The sequence below is a fragment of the Mustela nigripes genome, chromosome X, assembly GCF_022355385.1.
Source record: "Mustela nigripes isolate SB6536 chromosome X, MUSNIG.SB6536, whole genome shotgun sequence".
Taxonomy (NCBI): Eukaryota; Metazoa; Chordata; class Mammalia; order Carnivora; family Mustelidae; genus Mustela; species Mustela nigripes.
Window position 1 is genome coordinate 32,858,644 of NC_081575.1, and position 6,000 is coordinate 32,864,643.

At 41.9% G+C, this 6,000-nt stretch overlaps 1 long non-coding RNA gene across 1 annotated transcript in view; it reads left to right on the forward strand.

The window, feature by feature from the left end:
* The window catches only part of LOC132006860 (uncharacterized), a 33,905-nt gene extending 28,122 nt beyond the window's left edge, over positions 1 to 5,783 (forward strand). Inside the window, exons 3-4 of the long non-coding RNA XR_009401241.1 lie at positions 4,851 to 4,936; positions 5,692 to 5,783. This is a non-coding gene — a long non-coding RNA (uncharacterized LOC132006860). The remainder of the gene's footprint in view (positions 1 to 4,850; positions 4,937 to 5,691) is intronic.
* The last annotated feature ends 217 nt before the right edge of the window (positions 5,784 to 6,000 follow it).

The following is a 6,000-nucleotide window of genomic DNA, read 5'->3' on the forward strand; positions in this document are numbered from 1 at the left end:
ATCTGGATAATAATAATGGTTTAGGGTCAAACCTAAAATACTACTTAGTGATTGTTTTCTCCATTCATATCTGAGTCCTGGAAAACATCCCACAGTGACTAATCTTAATCTTTTCCAGTACCTTTAAATTTCAATCCCTCCCCAAAGAGGAGATCAATGATCTGATGCCTAATTTTTTTTTTCAAGTAATCTCCACACCGAGCGTGGGGTTTGAGCTCTTGACCCTGAGATTAAGAGTTATATCCTCTACCAACTGAGCCAACCAGGCTGTGAGTTTGTTTGACTTCCCTACTATCCATGTTAAGATTTCTCTGAATCCAGGGGCACCTGGCTGGGTCAGTTGGAAGAGTATGGAAGTTCAAGCCCTATGCTGGGTACAGATATTACGAAAAAAAAAATTAAGATTTCTCTGAATTCACACTCCTATCCCTCTCCTAAAATCAGCTTCTCTTTGTGTGCTTCTAAGCAAGATAATGTCCACAATTTTCTTCTGTAAATGGTTCACTGCTGCATTTACAGAGAGGCATGTGATTTCTGTTTCTAATTTAAAGTTAACCACATGTAGAATTCAAACCACACAAGTCTAAAGTATGTGAGCAGAAAGATGCCTTCTTAGAAGTCCACTAATCTTATTTTCCACTTCTAACAATGAAGAAGCCAAGACCGAAGGAGTATGACTTACTTAAAGCCACAGCAATTAGGAGCAAAGCTGAGATCAGATCTTACTGCTTATTATTCTACAGCTGAGTTTCAGGGGTGTCAGAACTTACCAGATGGGTTAATAGTTCCATTCTCCCAGGCTCATGATCTCTCACGATCATCATAATGAACCATTAGAGAGACTGAAGGTACATGGACATGGTGCTAACCAGATATGAACAGAGGAATTTCAGTGAGAGGCTGACTTTGACAAAGGAGCATGTGTGCAGAAGGACAGCACAGCCTCAAAGTACAACTGAGCCAACTTACTTATCAGAAGTGTGAGGTCAGCGTCTGCTCCTGGTCTAACCTTGAGCTCCGGGGTCTGCAGAACGCACTGTAGATCACACTCTTTGGTTTTCTTCTAAAACTGTAACCTGAAAAGGAAAGAAAGGATTTTTGATTACCCCTGCCGCGGATGCAAATCAACTTCTCTAAGTAAAGATTCTGCATGAAAAAGAGGAAAATATATCAGTCTTTTACTAGTCCTGTAACAGAAACCCTTCCAGTCACCACACACCCGTGGGAGAAATAAGCCTGGACCTAGAGATGCTCTGGGCTTTATACCCTGCAAGCCCTTTGTGATGTCATCCACTGTGACCATTTCATGACTTCACACTGTAGTTTGCTGGGATTCAGTGACCGAAGATACTGATCAGTCCCTCTGCTTATTTAAGCCACTGTCCCTGAGGTTAATGAAATAAATATCCTGTTAGCCCCATATCCACGGATATAGAAATGTTCCCCACTCGCTATTTAATATTCCAATGAGGGATGAATACCCCGGCACTAGGAGGGGACAGTTTGGATCTTGTACAGCACTGTCACACTAGTAGCTGTGAACAGTCTATATAAAACTGGACTGAGGGATGCCTGGGTGGCTCAGTCGGTTAAGCATCTGCCTTTGGCTCAGGTCATGATCCCAGGGTCCTGAGATCGAGTCCCGAGTCAGGCTCCCTGCAGGGAACCTGCTTCCCTCTCTGCCTGCCGCTCCCCCGCTTGTGCGCTTTCTCTGACAAAGAAATAAAATCTTAAAAAACAAAAAAGATAAAACTGAATTGAGTCACTTGAGATGCTAAGCAAGGAACAATTTATATGCATTTTCAAGAAAGACCCAATTTATGGAAGTATACTTGCTTAGTACGCAGGGTTAGAGCTTCAATTTATTCAAAGTGGCAAAGGTCCTGAATCATATCTTGATTACATAAACCATCCAGGTAATCCTGGCCCTAAACCTGCCTGCTTGCATGCTGCCAAAATACGACACAGCCCCTGCTGCATCGAAATTGGAGGGAACACGACAATCGGTCAGGGGCGAAAAGACCTAACAGAGTAACAGCAGTAAGAGCTACAGGATATTCCCTCCTGTTGCAGCTCTCATCCCCAGCTCTCCCCAGGGATCTCCCCCACCCCCTTTACCTCCTATGTCACCTATTTGCTGAGGCCTTGCTTTGAAGGTGCAAATTCCCATGGCCTCCCCAGCCCTAACACCCCATCCTTCCCCTCGGTGTGGTGATAGGACAGATCACCATCCATCATGATATAGAGATGAGTCCCCTCTCCTGCTTGTGAGTGCTGGAAAGCTCAGATTATTATTCTTTACGATATATATATGTGTCTCATTTCTTATTTTTTCATTATCCCTCCCAGAATGTAAACCTCATGTGAGTTGGTACTTTTTTTTAAGATTTTATTTATTTATTTGACAGAAAGAGAGAGACAGCGAGAAAGGGAACACAAGCAGGGGGAGTGGGAGAGGGAGAAGCAGGTTTTCCACCGAGCAGAGAGCCAGATGTGGGCTCCATCCCAGGATGCAGGGATCATGATCTGAACCGAAGGCAGATGCTTAAGGGCTGAGCCACCCAGGTGCCCCCGAGCTGGTACTTTTTTTGTCTCTTTCATGGCTGTATTTCAAGCACTAAGAACAGTGTCTGGCCCTTTAGTAGGTTCTCAGCAAAAAATGAAAGTCATCTTTGGCCTCATGTTCATGCCTTCCCCAGAGATGACCCTGTTAACTGTGTAGTGTGTATTTTATCAGGATTTTCACATCCACCAAACAGCTTCAACAACAACAGTCAACTTAAACAATACTCAACATTTCGCTGGGCTTGGGGGGGTGCTTTTTTTTTTTTTTTTGCTTCAGTATTTTAAAACATATTGCAGATATATGATTTCACACATAAATCTTAAGCTATACAAACCATACACTCTACTGTAACAAACACTGTAACAGATAAGATTTTTAAAAGACCCAAATATCATCATTGCAACTAAGGAATTATAATTACAGTCAACACTTGACCAAAGTAAGTTTGAGCTACATGGGTCCTCTTACAAACATATATTTTTTGAAATAGCACAGTATTGTAAACGTATTTTCTCTTTCTTATGACTTTCTTAATATAATTTTCTTTTCCCTAACTTACTTTATTGTAAGAATATAGTATATAATACATATGCAAAATATGTATTTATGTTACTGGTGAGGCTTTTGATGAACAGTAGGCTACTAGTTAAGTTTTGGGGGAGTCAAAAGTTATACTCGGATTTTTGATTGTATGAGGGGGTCAGCACCCCTACCTCTCCTCATTGTTCAAGGGTCAACTGTATTCCCTAATACCACATGAAAAATCCATGTCCAATATCCATGCTTGACCTAAATATGTCTCTCAAGTGTGATTTGTTCTTACTAGGATCCAAACAAGGATCAACCACATAATTGGCCAGATTATGATGTAATCTTCTTTTCATCTATAATGTCCTCTTAACCCTTTTTGTTTGCCATTTCTTTGATGAAAATACTGGACTATTTGTCCTGTAGAATTATGCATATTCTGGGTTTTTCTGGAGGCATTCTTGTCCTGAACATATTCCATTATAATCAGAATATCTTGTAGTCAGATATATAGACTTGGTTAGATTTAGGCTAAATTAACTTAGCTAGAATGTTTTATACTTGATGCTTCGCACTCCGATTATATCATATCAGAACACACATGATATCTGTTTCACACACTGCTGATATAAAGATTGGTCAGGAGGTTCCTGGATGGCTCAGTCAGTTAAGCGTCTGCCTTCAGCTCAGGTCATGATCCTGGAGTTCTGGGATAGAGCCCCATAGCAGGCTTCCTGCTCAGCGGAGAGTCTGCTTCTCTCTGCCCCTCCCCCTGCTCACACTCTCTCTCACTCCATCTCTCTCTCAAATAAATAACAGAAAGAAAGAAAGAAAGAAAGAAAGAAAGAAAGAAGTATTGGTCAGTGGGTCATAGTATTCTTACCTTGATTCATCCACATTATAAAATGTCCCATAGTTCTTTTACTTAAATTTTATTAAATTTGCACGGGCTTACTTTATTATTATTAATATGTAATTCACCCTCTATATAATTTATAATTTTAAAGTATACAAGTCATTGTTATTTTTAAGTATGTTCACAAAACTGTGCACCCATCAACACAATTTTAGAATATTTTCATCATCCCAAAAAGAAAGTCCATACCCATTAGCAGTCAATCCCCATTCCCCCCAACCCTCAGCCCCTGACAATTTCAAATTTACTTTTTTTCTCTATGGATTTACCTCTTCTGGACATTTTTTGTGAATAGGATCATGCAATATGTATACTTTTGTGTCTGCCTTTTAAAAAGCACTATATTTTCAAGGTTAATCCATGTTGTATCATGTATCCATTCTTCATTCCATGTAATGACTAAATAAAAATCCACAGTAGGGATATAGCACACTTAGTTAAAATGTTCCTCAGTTGATGGACATTTGGGTCATTTCCCCCCTTTTAGTTTTATGAATAATGCTGCCATGAACATTCATGTACAAGTTTTTCTTTGAATATCTGTTTCCAGTTCTCCGTTATAGACAGAGGAGTGGAATTGCTGATCACTTGCTCATTCTATGTTTAACTTTTTGTGGAATTGCCAAATGGCTCTCCCAGGTATCCACACCATTTTACATTCCCACTAGCAGGGTATGTGAGATTCAGTTCTTGACATCCTCACCGCAAATTGCTGTTTTCCTTTTTATTTTTAATATAGCCATCTTGCTAAGCAGAAGTGGAATCTCCATGCGGTTTTAAGTTGTATTTCCCCAATGACTAATGATGTTGATCATCGTGTCTTGTGTTCCTTGGCATTAGCATGGAGGGACCGATAGATTTGCAGTATGAGAGCTCCACGTGTGGGAATCCATCCTGTACAACCCTCGCTCACAATGGCAATCCGAGTAAGTCTCTTCCTATCTCAGTTCCCCACACAATGAATAGTTACCGAGTCTGTGTCTGTCCAGGGAAGGGGGACAGAAAAAAGGCTTTGGCTTGGATCTCTGTGTTGGGAAATGACCCCTACTCCCTAAAGCGAAGGACAGGAAACACAAGGAGGAATCCAGAGGGGTTAGCTGAGATCCAGAGCCCCGGGATCAGGTCAGGTAATTCCACAAGGGAAGGTGGGGGAAGCTCTTTCACTTTCCACCCTACCTGGTAGGAAAGTTGTGGCAGAGCATTAACCCCTCTCTCCACCCCCTGAGAGTGGAAGGCAGCAGGGTTTTGTGAGATTTCCTGTGTTGACCTGAAATGCAAAAAGGCAGCTGCCAGACCAGGACAAAGCCCCTCAGGGTGCTCTTTGTCTTCCTTACCATCTCTCAAACAACTAGGGAATAGGTGAGAAAAATGGGCTGTGAGTCAGAGCTTGAGCCAGGCTGGGAGCCCCCAGACAGCAGGTGGTCTTGAGGGATTACGCAGGTGTGGGCAGGGGTGAGTTCAGTTTTCCCTTGAAATATGTCTGTATTCCTCTATTTGTGAAGATGTTTTTTAATAGTAATCACGAAAGGACTGCATTTGTCAATAAAAATAAGAAGAGTCAACAAAAATATCTTCAGTCAACTGTTTAGTAACCAAATAGCTGGAGGACCCATGAACCTAGGGAGCTCCTTAGACTGCTTAAAAAGATCTTTTATTTGCATCCATTTCTCTCTGTCCTTAGATTACAACCTCCTGGGAGGATTCACGCACCAAAGTAACAGCCCTCATCTCTGAGGGGCAGCATCACCTGTTCGGTTCCTTTTCTGCTTGTCATCTACACGCGTCCCCATTATGGGAGCATTCTTTTGCAAGAGCCACATGTTCCTCCTTCAATAGGAAGGAATGAACCAAGACATCGGTCAGGCAGGAGAAACCTTCCAGTCACTGTGATTCCTTCAGACCCAGCACATCCCCATCCACCTAGGCCGTGTGGACACCACCTGCAGCAGCCCCTACCCACGTTAAGAAGTGCTGGCTCCCTAGCAGGTCC